The 24,138-nt window shown below is 46.3% G+C and overlaps 1 long non-coding RNA gene across 1 annotated transcript in view; it reads right to left on the bottom strand.

The window, feature by feature from the left end:
* The window catches only part of LOC145351609 (uncharacterized), a 29,305-nt gene extending 5,665 nt beyond the window's left edge, over window positions 1-23,640 (bottom strand). The window contains exon 1 of the long non-coding RNA XR_013888435.1: window positions 23,466-23,640. This is a non-coding gene — a long non-coding RNA (uncharacterized LOC145351609). The remainder of the gene's footprint in view (window positions 1-23,465) is intronic.
* Window positions 23,641-24,138: the final 498 nt, after the last annotated feature.

The raw sequence follows: 24,138 nt of genomic DNA, 5'->3' as shown, positions 1-24,138 counted from the left end.
TTTGGGTTTTTTGTCAAATAAACGTGTTGCAAAAACGTCAGCAGAGTGAAACCGTTAGGAAGAACATTCCAGCCTGTCCCCTTGAAACTTCTGACTGCTGACCAGAACAGTTTATTAAACTTAGTGAAAACTTAATATCGAGTGACGTAGCGTGGGAGTAACAGATAAATTGTGCAAAAACTGCTAACATCAGGCTTGTGAAATATGTAGGCATTCATAACTGAGCATGACGAGAACATTAATTACAAAATGAGGGAAGGATTTGTTTTCATGGTGTAGATCTGCAATAACCTACAGATTCGTACAAACACTTTCCAAAACGTCCTGAATCACTGAACAAAACAAAGCAACAGATGCATGGCAGCAACACAAAGTGTTTTACTCCAAGACACACACAATCCTAACTTGCAAGCTAAAACGGTGTTATTTTACTGCTGCTATGTAAAAGCCTGGTTTCTTTCTATGCAACGTACCTGTCCGAATTGCAACATGAAAAATAATGCAGCACTTTAAGAATGTGATGGCCCATCACTTTTTCAGGCAGAAAAAGGTATGGACGATGAATATTCATCCAGAAACAAGACCTGAATCATGGAGGTATGAATACTAATATCAGGAAGAATAATCGTGCTAAAAAAAAAAGCATGCTCTTGCATTTTTGTTCTTTTGTTTTGTTTCAAATTATTTCGTGATTTCTAGCGGACGATTTGTTTTCCGGCGGCCATGTCTGAATTGTTTTTGCGATCTTTGTTCTTCTCCAAATAAACTCATCATTTGTCAAATTTTCTGCAATCATTGGTCATCATGCATAAGATTTGTTTGAATCAATCCGCTGTTATTCACGTCGTACCATTCCCATTGGTGTTTTTTATCGGTTATTCTTTATTTCTTCTTAACTCAAGGGCTCTCATATTTTTTTCTGTAGGTTATTCTCGAATTCCAGATTTCTAGCCTTGGAAATGTTGCTTAAGCTTCAACTTCCGTCTACGATAAATGCATCTTAAAATGTTAAAGGTATTTCTGACAATCATGTTATCCTCACATCACTTTACCCTATTCTCCATTTCCGAAATTTACTCGTGGATTATCCTAAGTAATTAATTTTAGATTAAGTAACCTGTCAATTCCATTTTCCAAGTTGTATTGCGAGCAGAACATAACAATGAGAATGTCATAACACTTTTCCTACCAAGCCCAAATTGATAAGATCTCTCCGCTGATCTGCAACCTAATTCCATCCATTGATATATACATATAAATACTCCATGTTTAAGAACGGCGATATATAGAGGAGGCAATGGGGAAACGGGTTCGAATTCCACCAAGAAATATTGTGAAATGTGCTTATTTTTAAATGAAAATTATATCGATGCTGAGGTTAATTATGACCATTGCAATAATGCGGAAATTCATCAATTATAAATGTTTCAATAATGTCATAAGGAAATGTCTTGCCAACTCTTCATCTAGTGTTCATGTTATTTTAGATCCAAGACAATTTGGACATCTCTTAAAACGTACTCATTTGATTGCAAAGGTACAATTAGCTATGGGCAAGTAATCCTGACAAGTATGGTCGTCAATTGCAAACATGGCTGGAGGTCTGAAATTTTCAACTAGAAGTGTTAATATCAAATCTTCACACGTGACGAGGTTGTCCACGGTTAACGAAGAACGACCAAACCAATATGGCGTCAATTCATTCGAAAGGATAAATTACAATATACAACATGAAAACATAATTCTCAGAATTCCGCAGGCAGCAACTCAATCGTTTGCATTATCCTTCCATATTATCAGCAAATATTTACAGATGTACGGATCGGATCCAGCAGTAGAGTTACATTGTATTCATCCTATCAAATACACAGATCATGGCATTGGTTATTTGCGGACAAAAATGTACGCTAATGTGTGGTTCCGAATACTGTGCATACCCTCAAAGCGCGATAGAAAACGCCTCGCCTTTCTTCAGTTTTACTCCACTTCACCTGCTAATATTCAGCTTTCTCAATTTATTTGTGTTTCTATTATTAACATTGCAATCATCACTGTCATCATCATCATTACATACGTGTTGTTTTGACGACAATATATTAGCGATATGATTATTTGAATCGGGTTGGCTTTTTGGAATTTAATTACTTTATCAATAATTTAATTCCCTCCACCATCCCATTCCAGATTTCTCAATTCGAGATCTGCAGAAAATATTTACCAAGTTGCTACCGAGACACGATGGATTGAGTTATAAGGAGGGGCTGAATAGACTGTTTGTTTGTGTCCCTCTGGAGCGTAGGAGGCTGAGGAGTGATCTCATAGAGGTCTACAAAATAAAGAGGGACACAGAACAGCTAGATTGTCAATATTTTTTTCCGAAGGTAGGGAAGTCTAAAACTAGAAGGCATAGGTTTAAAGTGAGAGGGGAGAAATACAAAAATGTTCAGAGGGACAATCTTTTCACACAGAGGGTGGTGAGTGGCTGGTCGTAGGAGGTAGCAGGAGAGGCGGGTGCAGTTTGGTATTTTAAAAAAGCGTTTAAATACGTAAATTGTATGATGGGTATGGAGGGATATGGACCAAATGCGGGCAATTGTGAGTACCATAGGGGTTTAAACAAAACGGGAGGCATGGACAAGTTGTGCCGAAGGGCCTGTTTCCCCTCTGTAAGCCTCCCTGACTCTCTGACTGTAAGTGCGAAAACTGAACTTAAATAAAAAAGACGATTCCAACTTATTGAGGCATTACGGGAACGTTAACTGTTCTATCATTCTGTTATCGGACAACACATTTTATGAAATTGGGCACACAAAATGGAAGCAGGCTGAAGTTACCTCAGAGCCGCTCCACTAAAAATCACAAAGTAACAGACACCGATCAGTCGGCAAGAGCATGCTTTTAGAATGCAAATGAGGGCTAGCACACAAGGGAAGCTGGACAGGATGGCACCTACAGGAACTAAATCCCCACCCCATCAAAATCAGCACCCTTAAAACAGTCAAACAACCCATGGAGACACCTAAAATTAGCATAGATAAGGAAACATTCCTGGCCCCTCAAATCCGCTTTTGAGATCAATGACACACCTGTGGTTCAAATCCCAGAGATTCTAGACCATTAATAACCAATCAGACAAAGCAATTAATACACACTTAAAACAATTTCCTCAACACTTGAAAACATCGAGACAGGATGGCTAAGGTCCAATACTGTAAATAAAGTATTAGCGTTTGAATCGCATACTGCACTGAATTTCAGGTATAACTATAGCCTGCTGCCAGGGACGGGCAGAGCGCTTTCGGGACAGTCCGATTGTATGTCCTGACTGCGCTTCTCCGTCGACGTAAAAGAAAGTAAAGCTGTGCCGTTATTGAACATCACCCTGAGCCCGTAGTGGTCGTTTCGCCCACTCGCGCTAACAACTGGGGGCTAGCCCAGGATCGCAACCGTCGCTGGAACACCGTCTCCTGGCACTGGGTGAGTATCTTTACTCATTTCATCAAACCCGCGGAATATTAGTGTCCCAGTGTCAGAGCGGTGTTTCACGGCTGCCGCGATCTGAACTTGTGAACAGGGTCCATTCGGTAGCTGCACAGCGGTAACGTGGCTTCAAGTTTCTTTTTGGGCGGGCGGCTGGGATCGCGAACTGTGATTCATTGTGTTATTTTTACATTCCGCTGACCCCCGACCAGCCCGACCACAGACTGACTGCCCACTAGGGGACCCGACAGAACAGGTGTTACAGAGTAGGGATACGACTCTGGGATTTAAGGTTCAGGGACAGCACCCTGGGATTTAAGGTTAAGGAGGACGTCCAAGGTCTTGGGCTAGTGGGATTGGACTCTCGGAGTTCGGCACATGTCGGGGCGCTGCGAAGTCTGGAGCCTCTGTGAGTGCCTCGAACACTACAAGCAGGAGACCTCAGGGAGCGTGAAAAAACGACTACACATCAGGGGACTCACACCCGCGGTCGACTACACGCCAGTCCGCACCCAGGTCCGGGTGACTCCCTGGGAGATAGGGAAACGGCTGCCCTCTGAGAGTCGATTTAGCAATAGGAGTTTGGGTAGGAGCTCGTGGCCCCGGCCACTGTAGTCGGTAGTCTCTCCGTACACTGCGGCCCCTGCGGAGAGGCTGTACAGAGCTCACCTGCCTCTGAGAGCGGCAATCTCCCCATTACACACAGGTCGGGCTCTGCGGGTTGCCACTGAAGGTAGAAACGTACTAACAGTGGGAACACGAGACCGTAACCCAATCAGAGATACACAGACAAGTATCTGTGAAAGCATTAGACCAAGGGTTAGTACACTACTGATCCTAGTAAAGGAAACTAACATGGATAGCAACAGTACCACCTTTGAATGGGGACCAGAAGGGTCCCTCACCCGTTACCCAGCAGATAAAAACAAGAATCTAATTAAAAACATGATGAAGGCAGGGTGGAAGCCCCACGACCCTCTCAAAACACAGCGGGAGTGGTGGGCGAAAGAGAAAAGGAGCAAGGATGACAAGGCTTGGATCCTAATGTTAAAGGCTGATGTCACCCTTGCAGGACGAGTTCATAAATATGTACAAGGGAAGCAGGAGCAAACTACACAGCGACAACACGCCGCTGTGATGGCCGCTAACCCTGTGGTGCCAGCGCTGTCCGACTTCTCACACGAACCTCCGAGTGAGGAGTGTCCCGACTGGGAATGTTTAGTGGATGAAACGGGTCCACTATGCCCGACAGTGGGGAGCATTCCATCTACCACCGATCCCCATCCCAGAGCGTAATGGCAGCCCCTGTTAAAATTGAGTGTGTCCCCGGGGGGCAAGGGGGAGACGGGCGAGGGCGATCTGCCCAGGCTCGGATAAAGATGACCCATGTATCCCTTACCCCGGGGGACACGATGAAACTGCTGGACAAACTCCCGACCCTCCAGCCCAGACACAGTAACGCGATCTTCTGGCAAAAACTTAAGGAGATGCAAATATGTCACAATTTATATAATCGGGATATAGCAGGGCTCATAAGAGCCAAAATGCCGGAGAATCATTGGCCCCGGCTTCAGGTAGAGCACCAAAACGGGACCTGGTGCGCGAACCTGAACGAGGGCCGCCGAGAGCAAGACCGAGCTCTGACGGATTTTAAAGATGATATTACCCAAACAATGCGGCGAATCCCCGTGAGCTGGAACGCAATCGTCGGGGTAGTGCAGAGGAAGGAGGAAGGAGCCCAGGAATACGGGCGACGGAAATTTGACGCCTTTTTGGCCCATGGCGGAATGCCCGATACCGATAGACAGAACCCCGCATTCCTCCAGCTATATAAGGACGGGCTGAGCCCAGCGCACCGAGTAATCCTAAAGACCGGGTTGGTAAACTTTAACACCTTTGACGAGCTAGAGAACTGGGCTATTACTGTAGATAACCAACAGAGAAAGACGCAAAGCGCCAGGGCAGGGGTATCTTCCCTGGGAACCGATGGAGGGAGCTGCTATAGGTGTGGGAAACCTGGCCATTATAAAAAGGATTGCGCAGTCCAGGCGCCCCATCTCTCCCATACATGCCACAATTGCGGCAGAACTGGACACAACGAGTGAGTTTGCCATAGCAAGCAGTTCCCAAGGAGAGAGAGAGAGACCCCCAGACACGACCAAACCCCGGCAAGCGCCCCTGACCTAAAGGAGAACGAAATCATTTCCGATACTACGCACATAAGAACATAACAACATAAGAAATAGGAGCAGGAGTAGGCCATCTAGCCCCTCGAGCCTGCCCCGCCATTCAATAAGATCATGGCTGATCTGTCGTGGCTCAGTTCCACATTCCCGCCCTCTCCCCATAACCCTTAATCCCCTCTCTTATCAAAAACCCATCAACCCGCGTCTTAAAAATATTTAGCGAGGCAGCCTCCACCACTTCAACGGGCAGAGAATTCCAGAGATTCACCACCCTTTGAGTGAAGAAGTTCCTCCTCAACTCCGTTCTAAACCGCCCCCCCCCCCCTTTATCTTGAGGCTGTGCCCACTAGTTCTACTGTCCTTTCTGAGCGGGAAGAGCCTCTCCACCTCTATCCTATCCATCCCGTTCAACATCTTATACGTTTCAATGAGATCTCCCCTCATTCTTCTAAACTCTAACGAGTACAAGCCTAGTTTATTCAGCCTCTCCTCATAGTTCAACCCCCTCAACTCCAGCATCAGCCTAGTAAACCTCCTCTGCAGTCCCTCCAAGGCCAAAATATCCTTGCGTAGGTGCGGCGACCAAAACTGCACACAGTACTCCAGCTGCAGCCTCACCAGTGCCCTATACAGCTGCAGCAAGACCTCCCTACTTTTATATTCAAACCCCCTCGCTATGAAGGCCAGCATCCCATTAGCCTTCCTGACCACCTGCTGCACCTGCAGGCTGGGTTATTGCGACTCATGCACAAGGACCCCGAGGTCCCTCTGAACCGTCGCCTGCTGCAGTTTTTCGCCACGTAAGTAATAGTCCTTCCTACCATTCTTCCTACCAAAGTGGACCACCTCGCTCTTGCCAACATTAAATTCCATTTGCCAGTTCCTGGCCCATTCGTCTAGCCTATCTAGATCCTTCTGCAGACTCTCCACACCCTCCGCGCAATTTGCCGTTCCACCAATCTTGGTGTCATCAGCAAATTTCGACACCATACACTCGGTTCCCTCCTCCAGATCATCTATATAAATGGTAAATATCTGAGGCCCCAGCACCCACCCCTGGGGCACTCCACTAGTTACCAACCGCCAATCTGAATAGCACCCATTGACCCCCACTCTCTGCCTCCTATTTGACAGCCAATCCTCTATCCACGCTAACACCCTACCCCCAACTCCATGCCCCCTGACCTTCTGTAATAACCTCTTGTGAGGCACCTTGTCAAACGCCTTCTGAAAATCAAGAAAGACCACATTCACCGGCTCTCCTCTATCCACCGCCCTAGACACATCCTCGTAGAACTCCAATAAATTCGTCAGACACGACTTCCCCTTAACGAAACCGTGCTGCGTCTGCTCTACCAAACAATTCTCCTCAAGATGCCTCGCTATTTTCTCCTTGATCACGGATTCTAACATTTTTCCTACAACAGACATTAATCTAACCGGCCTATAATTCCCTGCCTTTTGCCTGCCACCTTTCTTAAACAACGGCATAACATTAGCCGTTTTCCAATCTTCCGGCACTTCCCCGGAATCCAGCGACGTTTGGAAAATAATCACCAAGGCCTCCACTATCACCTCCACCATTTCGTTCAGAACCCTTGGATGCATTCCATCCGGTCCTGGGGACTTGTCCACAATCAGTCCCTCCAGTCTGTCGAGCACCGCCTCTCTCGTAACAATAATGTCATTCAGGTCCTACACTCCGACCATCTTTCCATCGCTAACACCCGGCAAATTATTCATGTCGTCCTCCCTGAAGACTGAAACAAAAAAGTTATTCAGGGCCTCAGCCATTTCCCCATCCCCTACCACTAAGTCCCCCCTCTCATCCTCTAAGGGTCCAACGTTCACCCTAGCCAGCCTCTTCCTTTTTATATATTTACAAAAACTCTTGCTATCCTTTTTTATATTAAGCGCTAGCCCAGCTACATAATTTATCCTGCCCTTCTTTATCAACTTCTTTGTCATTCTTTGTTGACATTTAAACCTCTCCCAATCCTCTTCTCGCCCACTACTCTTAGCTACTCTGAACGCATCCGCTTTTAAATTAACACTTTCCTTTACCTCCTTCGTTATCCACGGCTGATTATCCCTCCTCCTACGATCCTTTTTAACCATCGGAATAAATTTCTGCTGAGCACCAAGAAAGATCTTCTTAAAGATCCTCCACTGTTCCTCAGCAGACCTACCTTCCAACGCGCTCCCCCAATCAACATTCGCCAATTCTTCTCTCATACTATCGTACTCCCCTCTGTTCAAACAAAGGACACATGTCCGGGAACCCACTTTCTCCTCCCCCATCTGCATCAGAAACTTCACCATGAAATGATCACTCTTCCCAAGAGGATCCTTCACCACAAGGTCCTTAATTCTACCCGCCTCATTACATAACACCAGATCCAAGAGAGCTCGCTCCCTCGTCGGCTCCAACACACACAGTTCAAGGAAACTCAGACCTCACACCTCAGCCACCAGCAGCTGCTGGATATTATACAGACTCTAGTGGCATAACACACAGCATGAATTGCGTCGCCCCCCACCCCCCCCCCCCCCCCGCCCTCCACCCCGCCGGCAGTACCGACCCCCGTATCTGGGTTAACGCGTCGTTAAGGGGCCGGCGATGCAAGATATTAACAGATATGGGGGCCGCGATATCCCTCACCAACATGGCACTTCCTACCACCTACCGTTCCATCATAGAGGTGGGGGTAGGGGGAAATAGAACCACAGCCTATCAGAGCGAGGCAGTCCTCCTCGAGATCGAGGACATTTTGCGCCCAGTACACTTCTGGGTTTGCCCAAACCAGGAGGGAACGATCTTGGGGTTGGCCTCCTGGGGGAGTTAGGAGCGGTGGTGGACGCCTTTAACAAGCGCCTGCTGTGGACCGCGAGGAAGGAACACAAAAGTGGGATTCAGGGATACTGGGTCCCCAATAAAAATGTGGCTGCGGTCCGTGCAGGAGACCATACCTACACAGCTCGAGATTGGAAAAGGGAGGGAGTATTCGGGCTCCTATGTCAATCATTGCCCCAAGTCTGGGCAACAGGGAAACAAGACTGCGGCCTCGTAAGAATCCCTCCCCTACACATACACGGGCCGGTCCACACTCCCCACAAACAATACCCCATAAAGCCCGAGGCACTACAACCCACTGGAAAAAATGTTCAGGCTTTGGTCGCCCAGAGTAGCTTAAGACTCACAGTGTCCAACACCAACTCCCAGTCCGTAAGCCAGACGGAAGTTACCGACTGACCATAGACTACACTGCCTTAAACAAAATAACACCAAAATTACATCCCATAGCCGCGAGTCCATCCACTATTTTTAACGGACTCCGACCAGAACATGGTATTTTCTCTGTGTTTGACATAGCAAATGGATTCTTGTCCATCCCGCTCCACACCGACTCCCAGGAAAGGTTCTCCTTTACCTGTGGAGGGAAACAGTACACATGGACACGCCTCCCCCAAGGGCTCCACAACAGCCCCAACATTTTCCACCGAGTTATGAGTGAGGCCCTTGAGGACTGCGATCTGTCCCCATATGGAAGTACCTTCCTCCAACATGTGGACGAAATCCTCATCGCTTCCACTAACCTCACGGGACATATCGGAGCCCTGTCCACAATCCTACGCGCCGTGCAGGCTGCGGGATTTAAAATCAACCCAACCGAGGCACAAATTGCACAACCTGAAGTCCGATATTTAGGACAAAATATAAGCCAGGGAAAGGAAAGCCTCCCTTTCGATCGGAAGACCGCGATTATAAATATGCCCCGTCCAAACACAGTCAAAGGGGTGAGCAGAGTTATGGGACTATTTCACTACTGCCGGGATTTCATTGACCAGTTCGCATCCCTGGCCGAACTAATTCAGCGGCTGGTCAAAGGGGGAAAACCAGGGGCAGGAACGATCGAGTGGGGACCCGAACAGGAGGTAGCATTCACCCGCCTAAAATCAGAACTATTAGCAGCTCCAGCCCTACTCCTGTCTAACATAACTAAAACCTTCCACGCCTTCTATGACTCAGAAGAGGGATTTTATAGCTCCGTGGTAACCCAAGAATACGGGAGTACCATGCGGCTGGTGGCATATTATTCTGCCCGACAATCCCCGGTAGCCAAGGGACTGCACAAATGTGTGGCGGCTCTAGATTGTGCCGCCTGGGCAGTCAGGGCATGCGAACCGATCACTATGTCAGGACAAATCGTTTTACACACGAAACACACCATCGTTGAGCTCCTGAATACAGGCCGACTCCGGACTGTTTCGGACGCCCGAAGGGCCAATTGGGAAGCGGTACTCCTCCCCAGAGACCGGTCAGTCCAGATAGTGCGGGGCACTGGGAAGAACCCAGCAGAGGGACTCCTATCAGAGGGAAGTCCACACTTCCGCCCGATTAACCCAGACACTGAAGAGGAGGGAGGGATTAATGACCAACCCCTAGATAACTCCGACCTCACACTCTATGCAGACAGGTCCCGAAGACAAGTAGATGGACAATACCGCACAGGCTGGGCAGTAGTAGACCAAGAGGGGACACTAATAGCGAAAGACACCATGAATGGGGATACCTCCGCCCAAGTGGCCGAACTCACAGCCCTCACGGAAACCCTAAAAACGAGAAGCGAAAAGCGAGTAAATGTGAATCCTGACAGCCAATATGCGTTCGGGGTGGTCCACGATTACATGATGGCCTGGAAAAGGCGCGAGTTCATCACCGCAGGTGTGGGGGGCGGCGGCGGGGGGGGAGAGAGAGCGGGGGGGGAGGTGTTGGGAGATTTGAAAGCTTCAGGGTAATACAAGCCCAGATGAGGTGGCACGGTGCGAACAGGCAGGGGCATCCAGGGACAAAGATGGAGTGTGGTGCAGAGGGCATCAAGTAGCCGCCCTCTGATTTACACAGACCGAGCTACTCCGACTCCACCACGAACCGGACCACTCCGGCCGGGATGGGACACTGGCCCGACTATCAGCTGATTGGTGGTGGCCAGGGATGGGACAGGATGGAGCCAAACATTGCCAGCGCTGTATCATCTCCGCTCAACACAACCCCGGCCGACCCCTGAGAGTCAAACTGGCCCAGCAACCCCGACCAAAGGGATCCTGGGAAAACCTCCAGATCGATTTCATAGGCCCCCTACCCACAAGCCGAGGGAAGAAATATTGTTTAGTCTTAATCGATCAATTCACCCGCTGGGTGGAAGCATTCCCAACTCGGGATTGCGAAGCGGTCACCATGGCCCGCATCTTAGCACACGAGATCATCCCGAGATGGGGAGTCCTGGTACAACTGGACTCCGACCAAGGGACCCACTTTCCGGGCAAAATAATGAAACAGGCTTACAAAACCCTGGGAATCCGACAGCGATTCCATATCCCGTACTGCCTTCAGAGTTCTGGGATCGTCGAGCGAATGAACCGCACACTGAAAAATGCGATTGCAAAGTCAATCGCCGAGACAGGTCAGGGGTGGGTAGATGTCCTTCCCTGCATCTTAACACGCCTACGAGCCACCCCAGGTCACACCACAGGACACACGCCATTCGAATTAATGACGGGGAGGGCAATGCGACTCCCAGAAAATACAGCAGTAGAAGAAGAGATGGCACCCCTTCGGGATAAAATGAAAAGGTATGTGCAACCGTTAGACCACCAACTCAGAGAGTTGCACCACGCAGCCGGAGAACAACAAGCTATAAGGGACCAGGCTAGGAAGCAGGACATCAGTCACATCACCAGACTTCCCTGAGTAGGGCACAAAGTCCTAATCCGAGTGGCTCCCGACCAAACAGGATTTTCACCAAAGTGGATAGGACCCCATGAGATTATCCTCAGCAGCGACACATGTGCCTGTGTCGATATCAAAAAGAAAGGCCGCTGGAAATACTGGTCTCAGTTAAAGGCATACCACCCCCCGGGAAGGGGGGAAGGGGTGCGGGGGGTGGGGTAGGGAGGGTGGGAGGGGGCGGGGGAAGACAAGACAGGCCGACGGCAGGGACGAGGATAATCCGACGACATATAACAGGCCACTCAACGACCCCTAACTAACCACCTTTATCCACACAGCGGAGGCCGAGCTAACAACCTTCATTTCCAGCACAGAGGAGAGCACATGTCAAACATGGCTCCGATATTTGTATGTATGTATATAGATGTGTGTGCATGCTTAAGTAAACTAGTTAAAATATAGTTAATCCTGAGATCGTAATATCTGGTGGCCACCAGGCTTTGTGTATCCTCCCCACCCCCTCTCCAGGGCCACCTGGAGAATGATCCTCATTGCGATCTTCTTGACGAGTGTCGCCTTCCGGGGGCACACCATCTATCAACAATCCCACCGAATAATGTTCAAAACATCCGAGGCCTTGTGCGCGCCGGCGGCACCATACCCCGAGAACAACAGAATGCACTCAAATGCATGGTCACAGGTCCATCCAGGCATCGATGTGATGTGCTTCACTTGCACACTAGATATGCACCGAACATGCATCCAAAGGCCAGACTCGCTGAGCGACCCTGGCTGCAGTTTCTGCACCATCTGCGCCCTCCCTGAAAATCCGCAGATCCCACTGCAAAGGGACATTCTCAAACCGGACATTGATTCTTGCGGATATTACGGACTAGTTGAGGCTCCAGTAGTCTCAGTATATGTGTGTTTTGGACTTCCTATAACGCGGACCTCCACGACCACGACACCCGAAATCTTACGCTGCCCCTTACTGAGCGGGGGGGGCGGAGGGAGGACTGGTGATCGTGCCTGTTCTGATCGATATCTCAGGGATCCAGGTGCCGGGATACTGTTCAGAACAGACACGAGACATGTACCAAATGCTGGGCAGGGAAACCATAAAGCGGGCTATAGATGCGATGGCAGCAACATACTTTCGAGGCAACACACACACACACACACACACACGGAAGCAAAGGGGGTATCGTCAATGACATCCTCACAGGAATAAACACCGGATCCACCGTAGTCAACTCAATTTTCATCCAGGGCCTCAATAATAAGATCGAACAATTAAAGGGAATGATGAAAGATATCCTGCAACGGTCACTAGACCAACAGGCGGAGAAGGCTGTTTTAGGGGAGAAGAGCGCCCATGTCCAACTAGATGGGATCACGATATTGGAGACGCACACCCGTACCATTAACCGCCTCATAGATAGAGAGAGGGAAAACACAGCCCGGGTACAACAGGGACAGCTGTGCCATGCATATGGTCAGTGGATGATAGGCCCATTGAGGCATAATTTGGACGAGGTACACAGTGGGGAGGTGCCCGATTGGATTGACAGCACCCAGCTAGCACAACTCGCAGATCAGAAGTGGGTGCTGGATAACGGACCTTGAAAGGAATGACACGGGTTTATCCAGTGATCCCGGACTACGAGGTTAGCGAGAGTACGGGAGTAGGGATGGTCCTATTGATTCCGATAGTTACACCAGACTCGGGACCATTCCCTATATTCCCGATTGAGAACATTGGTGTGATTAAAGGCAATACCTCCCTCCTCTACCATATAACCGAAGTCACGGCCTCTCAAGGCATGGCGTGATGTTCAGTACCTCCCTCTCGGGATGCAGTCAAAGGGGAGAGATAACCATTTGCCCTCACCCACTGAGACAAGGAGAGGCAGCTGAATGTGGGTTCATTCAAACACAGGGCTGTACTCTAGAAATCATACCGACAGACCCACACTTTGCCTGGGCAGGATATGGAGGGCGAGACAGGTACTGCGTAGCCACAACAAATACATTCTTTGCATGTAACGGGCTGACATGTCCGATCCCCAGCCCAAACATTTGCTTCACCGCTGGCAGACCGGTCACTATTGGCTAGGTCCACAGCACCAACATTCGCCCTAGGCAGACCCTGACACTTAATGCCACGGACCCACTGAGAAATGACCTCAATTATTACCGAGAGCCAGAACAGGCTCCCATCCTACACCTAGCCGAAGTACTGAGAGAGCTCCGTCTCAAAGTGGGACACACCGTTCGGCTGTACCACCAGTTACAATCAAACATCAAGACCCTAGAGCATGACACAGAGTCAGACTTACAGAGCCAAACATGGGCACAGAGGGTATGGGACTGGGGCCTAAATGTGGACTTTCACCCCTCGATCCGGATATTCTCACACATACTGGTTGCCACCCAACTCATACTCGCAATATCTTGGGGGATAGTGATGTGCTATACATACCGCCAGCGCAAGGAAACTAAAACACGGAGGAAACTAATCAGAATGATTGGCGATGTGGGGCAACTAACAAATCGGGAGGATTCTCCCGCATACACCTAATTTGACAAAACTCGGGGGTCCCCTAAACTGCACGACTTCAGCGTGCAAATACAGGGAGCACCGGACACAAAATGTGTTAAAGAAATCGGTCTGAGGGAGGCGGAACAAGTCCAGTCCGGACCGACAGGGGGGAACTGTTATCGGACAACAAATTTTCTGAAATTGGGTACGCAATATGGAAGCAGATTAAAGCTGCACTCAGAGCCTCCCCACTAATGATCACAAGGGAACAGATCCAGACAAGCAGGCAAAAGGCATGTTTTTAAAATGCAAACTAGGGCTAGCACACAAAGGGAACCAGACAGGATGGCACCAACAGGAACTAAATTAAAAGTACACCACCATCTCATCAAATCAGCACATCTAATCAAGTAAACCTCTATGGAGACACTTAAAGATTAACATAACAGGGAAGCCTCCCTGGCCTCACAGACTTCCTAAAATCAGCCAAACACCCATTGCTCAAACCCCTGAGATTCTAGACCATTGATAAACCCATCAGACAGAAACGATTAACACACACTTAAAAACATTGTTACGTTACTTGAAAACATCGAAACAGAATGGTCAGAGTCAAATACTGTAAATAAAACATTAACATTTGAACCATACAATGTGTCAAAGCTCGAGTGTAACTCTAGCCCATTGTGGCGGGCCTTCAGAGTGCTATCGGGACATTGTGTTTGTATGTCCTGACTGCACCTCCGTCGACGTTAAAATAAAGCTGTACCGCTGTTGAACCTGACTCTGAGTCCGTAGTGGTCGTGTCCGCCCACTCGCGCTAACACACACTTTTGTAGCTGTACTGGAGCAGATGTGTTAGTCGTGCACCAAATTAAGGAGTGTTCGCAGTCAGAACTATTACTGAAATGTTATCAGTCTCCATCGGCATTCGAGGATGCAGATTGTCCAGCTATTCCTATATATTCTGTGGAGTCAAGCGAATTAGCTAAATACTGATATCAGAACATATATGCATAAGATATAGGATCATAGTTAGGCCATTCGGCCCTTCGAGTCTTTTCCATTCAATAATGGATGGCGATTTCTCAAGACTAGTCTCATTTTTTTTTCCCTCAATCCTTGATTCTTTCACCAAGCAAGAACGTGTCTGTCTCTGTCTTATATGCACTCAATGTTCTGGCCTCCAAAGCCTTTTCTGGCAATGAATTCCAAAGATTCACGATCCTCTCGCTGCATAAATTGTTCTTCATCTCTGTTCAAATTGTCGCCCCTTTGGTCTGAGGCTCTTACCGAAATCCCCAATCTCTTTGCCTAATGGAAACATCTTCTGCATGCCACCCAATCCAGGCCTGTCGCTATTCTATGCGTTTAAAAGTGATCCCAACCCCACGCCCCCCGCCCCATCAACACCACCACTAGACTCCATCGAAGTCGTCTTCCGAGATCAAGCTTTTCATTCCTAGCATCATTCTGGGGAGCCTATGGTGTGTACTTTCCAAGGCCGGCACGTATTTCCCTAGATATGAGATACAAAATTGCTCACAATACTTTAAGTGTGTTTCACCAGACACTTATAAATCCTCAGCAGTACTTCTGTATTTATATGCCAGTGCTCTCGAAACTAATGCATTCGCCTTCCATATACCAAGCCTATCTGCAGTTTAACCTTAAGGGAATCCTGAGCAATAGTCCCAACTCTCCTAGCACTTCTGAATACTGAATTCTGTCCAACTGATAAAATGGTCTATGTTTCCAATCTTTGTACCATGTGCACAATTTCATATGTTTCCACATTTTATTCCATCTAACACTGCTTTGTTGACTCTCCTAACCTGTGCATGCCTTTCTGCAGTGCCCACATCTTCTCAATGCCACCTGTTTTCATCTGTTTTTGCATCATCTGTAAACCTAGCCCAAATGCCGCAAGGACCTTCATCGAGCTCATTACTGTATAGAGTGAAAAGTTGTGGTCTCAACACAGACCCCTGTAGAAATCCACTAGTCACCAGCAACAAATGAGAAAAGTACTGCTTTATCTACACTCGTTGTCCTTTACATTTCTGCCAATCTTCTAAACATGCTGGTACATTGATTCTAACACCACGAACTCTTACCTTATTTAGCAGTCTTTTGTACGGCACATTGTCAATGATTTTCTGGATATCTAAGCAGATAATATTGGCTCTCCTTTGTGTCACCCACTCTATACCTCCTCAGATAATTCTAAAAGATTTGCCAGTCATGAAGTTCTCTGATGAAAACTTACTGAATTCGGCCAATTTTACCATGCAGTTCAACCTGAATCTCATCCTTAAAAATGGATTTTAGAATCTTAACATCGACAAAGAAAATAATAAACGACTTGTGAGTTCCCGTTATTTCCTCCCTCCCTTCTTAAACAGGCGTGTGCCATTACTAATTTTTTCAGTGTTCTGAGATGTAAGAACATAAGAACTAGGAGCAGGAATAAGCCATTTGGCACCTTGAGCCTGCTTGTCCATTCAACACGATCATGGCTGAACTTTTCGTGGACTCACCTCCACTTATCCACCCACTCACCATTGTTCTTAATGCCTTTACTGTCCAGCCTCAACTGCTTCACTAGGCAAGGAATTCCACAGATTTGGAACCCTTTGTGTGAAGAAGTTCCTCCTCTGTCCTAGATCTGCGATCTTTATTTTGAGGCCATGCCCCCGAGTTCTAGCTTTGCTTACCAGTGGAAACAACTTCCCTGCTTCTATCTTATCTATTCCCTTCATAATCTTATATGTGTTTTTTATATATATATAGGATTCCCCCCTCATTCTTCTGAATTCCAATGAGTATAGCGCAGCCTGCTTAGTCTCTCTTCATAATCCAACCCTCTGAACTGCTGAATCAACCTAGTGAATTTCTCCTGCACCCCCTTCAATGCAAGTATATCCTTTCTCAAGTAAGCAGACCAAAACAGTACACAGTACCCTAGGTGTGGCCTCACCAGCACCTTACACAGCTGCAACATTAACTCATTGTTTTAAAATCCATCCCTCTAGCAATGAAGAACAAAATTCAATTTGCCTTCTTAATTACCTGCTGCATCTGAAAACCAACGTTTTGTGATTCTTGCACAAGGACACTCAAGTCCCTCTGCAAAGCAGCATGTTGCATTTTTTTGACATTTAAATAGTAGTCCATTTTGCTATTATTCCTAACAAAATGGATGGCTTCACATTTACCAACATTGTACTCCATCTGCCACACCCTTGCCCACTCACTTAGACGATCTATATCTCTTTGCAGACTTCCAGCGTCGTCTGTACATTTTGCTCCACTCCACATCTTAGTGCCATCCGCGAATTTTGACACACTACATTTGGTCCCCAACTCCAAATCATCTATGTAAATCGTAAATAATTGCACTCCCAGCGCTGATCCCTAAGGCACACCACTAGTCACTGATTACCAAACAGAACAAGACCCGTTTATCCACTCGTGCTCTCTGTTAGTTAACCAATCCTCTATCCACGGTAATACGATACCCCTAACACCGTGCACTTTTGTCTTATGCAGCAGTCTTTGGTGCAGCGCCTTGTCAAATGATTTCTGGAAATCCAGGTACACCATATCAGCAGGTTTCCCATTGTCCACTGCACATGTAATGTTCACATAGAATTCCACTAAATTAGTCAAACATGACCTGCCCTGCATGAACCCATGCTGCGTCTTACCAATCGGACAATTTATATCCAGATGTCTCGCCATTTCTTCCTTGATGATAGATTCAAGCATGATAGATTTTACCTTCTCACGTTCCATCTGTATTTTAAATTCAAACATACTGTGATCTCTTCTTCCAAAAGGATCCCAACTGAAAAATAATTATCTATTCCTGATGAATAAATCACCGAGATGAGACGGACTACATCCCAGAGTTCTGAAGGACATAGGTGAAGAGATAGCGGAGGTATTTGTGGTGATCTTACGAGATTCACAGCAATTATGTAGTTTCTCTGGGTGACCACCAGACAGTGGAAGAGAGAACATAAGAACATAAGAAATAGGAGCAGGAGTAGGCCATCTGGCCCTTCGAGCCTGCCCCGCCATTCAATAAGATCATGGCTGATCTGTCATGGCTCAGTTCCACTTTCCCTCCCTCTCCCCATAACCCTTAATCCCCTGTGCAGAAATCTCCGGCGGTCATTTCCCTGCAAATCAGATATACCGCTTTGGATACTGTTGGGGGGAATGACCGCTCCAGGGAGAGCACCAGCAGCCAAACGCTACCAAACTCCACCACAGTTGGTTGCATTGCAGAGGGAAGGGATAAACATTTCACCTCGGCCCCCATGACTGTCTTGAAGTTTTGGTATGCTCCTGGTGTTTTTCACTTTACGACTGACGTGCTTTGCTTATTCAGTTCCTGCACTTTTCCTTTGTTCCCCAAATTTTCCTCGCCTGCATCAGTTTCCAGCGGTCCAATGTCCACTTTTACCTCTCACTTACCTTCCATAGATACATAAAAAGAAACTCTTGCCCTCTTCACTTATATTCCTTTCCAGCTTCCCTTTATATTTCAGGACTCCCTCCACCACACCCCCAATACACCTCCTAGCCCCCCGCACCCACCCTGCCGCCCCACACATTTACTTTTAGTTGTCCTCTGTCGGTCATGAACAGATTACAAATACCCTGGCTTCCTACTACTGTGCGCTAATTTCTGCGTTTTATTGAGCTTTTTGTTGTCGTTGACATTCCCTGTCAGCCAGATTTTGTCATCCTCCCCTTAATAAGTTTCTAAATTCTTGGGATGAAATTTTGCCGTGTCTTCTCAGTTACTCCTAGAAATCCTGCCTTTGCATCGTCTTCCTGTTAGGCTTCTCTCCCAATCAACTCTGACAACTCCTCCCTCAAGTCTTTACAGCTGTCTTTACACAACAGTAATCTGTTGTATCTGATTCCAGCTTCCCTTTTCAAAGTCTAGTTTATTTTCATAATATTACAATTACTGAATCCCAAGCGTTCCATAATCTTAAGCTCCCTTATCAAATTTGCCTCATTGCAAATCAGCAACTTCATAATTGTGTTTTCCATAATATACCCCACTACACCCTGCTCCAAAAAAAAACTCGTAGACATTCCATGAATCCTTCTTCTTCGGATCCACTAACAGCCTAATTGTTCCTGCGCACCGGTATTTTTAAGTATCCTTGTATTTCTACACACATTTTCGATCTCCTTGTTCATCCGAAGCCCCAGGTCCTAGGTACAGGTCGGTGGTCTTTACATAACTCCCATTACGGCAGTTTTTTTCTTCCTTTGCAGTTCCTCAACTTTACCCATATAGATCATGTACCTTCTGACATTACATTCTTTCTTGCAATCGACTTAATTTCCTTTCCTACTAACGGCTTCCTGTCTTTTTGATAGGAGGTGTTTCCTTGGATAGACAGCTACCAGTGCTGATCCCCCTGCAGACACGTCTCTGTGATGCCCACAACGTCGCATCTGTCAATTTCACATTGTGCTACCAGCTAATATACCATTTCAGACATATGATTAGAATGAATTGTTAATTAAACTGAGAATTTATTATCTTTTCTTGCCTCTACCACTTTATTTTAAGAGATTTCAATTGTTTGGCTCTGCTCTGCGATTTTCGAGATGGATTTGACATTCACAGATGTGACTGTGATTTTATGTTCACTGGGACAATGAGATTTTATATTTCCATACAATCCAAATTTCAGTCATTTGGAATCCAGATTGTTAGTTAGCAAACTGCATTGCTTTGTTGGTGAGGGTTGACTTTACATAATAAAGTGTAGCATGTGTATAATCAACGTAATAACAATCCTATAGTACAGATTGGGAACAATCTAACGAGAATTTTTACTATGTCTAAGCACATAATTCTGGAAGTGGCAGACAGCGAATATGATATGCAAAACAAACATCTGAAGAAAAAGAAAAGATCCGATATTTTAGAGCACTGTTGAGAGATTACGATTCAGACAAGCCAAAATATACAAATTAATTCATGCATTCATTCAATTCTTTCGGGATGCCTTGCAATGTTTCTAGAACAACCTGTTTAATCTTGAAATTAGAAGAACAATAAGAATGTTAGCTCCGTTTTATGTAGATTGTTCGTTTAAGTGTTCTCAATGTCGTCTACTCTTACTTCCTCAAGCCACAGAAATACTGTTGGATGTTTTATTTTGCTTTAATTTCAGTGAAAATAGTAAAAACAATGTACGTCACGAGATCGTTATGACTTCCAATTCCGCCTCTGATTTTGGGTTATGACTTCAAATTTATCCTAAGATTTTGTGGGGTATCGAATTTTGGAATGGGACGATGGCTACAACACCTCCTTGCATTGGAAGCAGTCACAAGGGACATTTATTGTAGGAAAGAAAAATACTCACTGCAGACGCAGTAAACATCATTTGCTCACTACCAGATTGTCATGGTAAGCAGTTTTTTTTGTTTTGTTTTCATTGAAAAATCCAGGGAATCAACAAATCGATATGGCTGTGGAGCAACACACGAGCTATTGTTTTGCCACAAGGATGATTTGCTTTGGTTTTCAAAAAAGGTGCGTATTCGAGTTAGTTTTGTGCTAAAACAAAGGGTGTAAACGAGAACGACTGTTGCAACCTAAGGAGTAGAACACCACCGTTGTGAACCTTCCTCGCAACAGTCAAACGTGGAAATCCTAGGGTTAGTGAAGAGATTTTCCGACCGCTGAAAATTTATAATTCGCTAGCACGAAAATGTTTCTTGCAGCTAGCTCAATTCTGTATCTGAATGCCTTCCATTTGCTCACGTTCACAAGTGTTTTGAGTTACATCGAAAAATTGTGCAGTGGCATGGGCGGGGCATTGAGATAATTCACGATGCCCGTGGCTCTCGTACAGTTTAGTGTTCATATCAAGCATGTACAACATTTTACAAATAATCGTGGTACGTACAGATTTGCATACCATGGTTTGGTGTATCAGGAATTCGGTTTGAACTCAAAATGTTTAGCAATTTCAATTGTGATAACTTCGCTTTAAAGGTGACAAACACATAATGAGAACCGAAAATAATCTGAGGGGGTGCTCTGTTCGTTTCTCTTCGATCAAAAGAAAAACAAGGGTTAAGAAAGACTTAACTGAGGTATACGAAATTATGAGGAACAGACAAAGGGAAGATAGAACGAAACAATTCTATTTATCAGATTGGCGAATAACATCAGAGCTTCACTTTAAAAATGAGCAACATGATATTTGGAAGGAACTTGATATAAATGTCGTTATTGGTGGGAATGTCGAACTAACTGACTGAAATGGTGGAAAGGGTGGCAATTGTCACAACATTTAAGAATAATTTAGATGAATATTTGAAACGCCATAGCAACAAAGCTACTGCCAGATGTCAAAAATTGGGGTTGAAATGAAAAACCGATTAATGGAAGGCATAGTCAGGATTGATCAAAGATCTCACTCTTGTGTGGTAAATAGCTATGACTCAACAACAAAAAATTCAAAGGGGGCAGAAAATGGTTTCCACTCATTGAAACATTGAACATAAGAAATCGGAGCAGGAGTAGGCCATCTAGCCCCTCGAGCCTGCCCCGCCATTCAGTAAGATCATGGCTGATCTGTCGTGTCTCAGTTCCACATTCCCGCCCTCTCCCCATAACCCTTAATCCCCTCGCCTATCAAAAACCCATCAACCCGCGTCTTAAAAATATTTAGCGAGGCAGCCTCCACCACTTCAACGGGCAGAGAATTCCAGAGATTCACCATCCTTTGAGCGAAGAAGTTCCTCCTCAACTCCGTTCTAAACCGCCCCCCCCCCCTTTATCTTGAGGAAGTGGATCTTAATCTGATCATAGAATCATAGAACCCTACAGTGCAGAAAGAGGCCCTTTGGCCCATCGCGTTTGCACCTACAACAATCCCACCCAGGCCCTACCCCCATATCCCTATATATTTAACCTGCTATTGCCTCTAACCTAAGCATCTCAGGACATGAAGGAACGATTTTTAAGAGTGTAAGAACATAAGAAATAGGAGCAGGAGTAGGCCATTGCTGATGACACGAAGATGAGTGGAAAAGCAAAGTGTGCGGAGGGTGTGGAAAGTCTGCAGAGGGACCTGGATCGGCTGAGAGAGTGGGTGAGGACCTGGCAGATGGAGTACAATGTTAGCAAGTGTGAGGTTATCCAATTTGGCAGAAACAATAGTAGGGGGGATAACGATTTAAAGGGCGAAAAGCTGCAGCATGCACCTCCCTTCTTTTATATTCTATCCCCCTCGCTATAAAGGCCAACATCCCATTCGCCTTCTTGGTCACCTGCTGCACCTGCAGACTGGGTTTTTGCGACTCGTGCACAAGGACCCCCAGGTCCCTCTGCACCGTAGCAAGTTGCAGCTTTTCGCCTTTTAAATAATAATCCCTCCTACTATTATGTCTGCCAAAGTGGACAATCTCACACTTGCTAACATTATACTCCATCTGCTTGGTCCTCGCCCACTCGCTCAGCCGATCCAGATCTCTCTGCAGACTTTCCACACCCTCCACGCAATTTGCTTTTCCACTCATCTTCATGTCATCAGCGAATTCCGTCACCCTACACTCAGCCCCCTCCTCCAGATCATCTATATAAATGGTAAACAGTTGAGGCCCCAGCACCGATCCCTGCGAGACTCCACTAGTCACCAACCGCCAACGCGAATAACACCCATTGAAACCAACTCTCTGCTTCCTATTAGACAACCAATCCCCTGTCCAAGCTAACACCTTACCCCCTACTCCGTGCACCCTAACGTTCTGCAGCAACGTTTTGTTAGGCACCTTATCAAACGCCTTTTGGAACTCTAAAAATACCCCATCCACTTGTTTCCCTCTGTCTATCGCACTGGTCACATCCTCATAGAAATCCAATAAATTCGTCAAACACGACTTCCCCTGAACGAATCCGTGCTGCGTCTGCTCGATCAAACCATTCTTGTCTAGATGCCTCGCTATTTCTTCTTTGATGACGGATTCAAGTACTTTTCCACCTACAAACATTAAACTAACCGGCCTATAATTCCCTGCCTTGTGTCTGCTACCTTTTTTAAACAGCGGCGTAACATTAGCCGTTTCCCAATCTTCTGGCACTTCCCCGGAGCCCAGCGAATGGCCAATCAACCTAACCCGCATGGTCAAACAACCTAATCCGCACATCTTTGGACTGTGGGAGGAAACCGGAGCACCTGGAGGAAACCCATGCAGACACGAGGAGAATGTGCAAACTCCACACAGACAGTGACCCGAGCTGGGAATCGAACACAGGTCCCTGGACCTGTGAAGCAGCAGTGCTAACCACTGCACAACCGTGGGGTGCCTCATATGAGAGAGGTATGTATAACAATGCCATTCTTGAAATTTACGTAAAAATTGAATTCATTTCACAAATTCTTACAGGAAGTTACATCGAATATTAGGTCGTATGTATTTGGAAAAATTTTATGCATTCTTGCTGCTATTTTTTTTAGATATCACCTACCGTCTTCCTCTTCTACGTCGTAACATATTTTATCCAATGTATCTTTCAGTTTTGGTTTCTGGCTCTGCAGGTGAAGAAATATGTTCCAGATTTTTCTTTCTTCCCGAGTTCCTTTTTCCAACAGAATGATGAAAATCCTCTGACAAGCTTCTTTTCTTTTATTACGTCCAGCCAGGCTACTGATTATCTGAGGATCAAACATGGTATCTGAGTGATTAGACTAAAGATGCAGAAAGTCGAACAGAACAAAATATTTTTATTTCTCGCTCAATCTCAGTCTTTGCTTCTCCCTCTCTATCTCTCTCACTCTCACTCTCTGTCTCTCTCTCACACACACACACTCACACACTCATTCCGTTTTGCGCCCTTCTTTTCATTTAATGAAACGTGAACAGGTGCCGAGAGGATACCACCCACGTCCAAAAAGACGGACTCATAGCAGCACCTTTTATTTAACTTATTGAGATTTTTTTTTTACAGAACTCCAAATTATCCACGCGTAGTTATGTGGACATTTACTTCGCTTCGGCTCCTGATAAATCATCATTACATTGTTGAGCCCACTGCACCTTGCTGTTTTCCAAACATTCTTGGAATTGCGGTTAATAGCTGCATTCATGGGTTTGCGTGCGGTTCTGAGACAAACCGAGATATTGCAGAAATGCCACTACAT

This window comes from Carcharhinus amblyrhynchos, chromosome 13 (genome assembly GCF_965287045.1).
Source record: "Carcharhinus amblyrhynchos chromosome 13, sCarAmb.v2.hapA, whole genome shotgun sequence".
Lineage (NCBI taxonomy): Eukaryota > Metazoa > Chordata > Chondrichthyes > Carcharhiniformes > Carcharhinidae > Carcharhinus > Carcharhinus amblyrhynchos.
The sequence above is the reverse complement of the archived record's forward strand: the minus strand, read 5'-3'. Positions and strand labels throughout refer to the sequence as shown.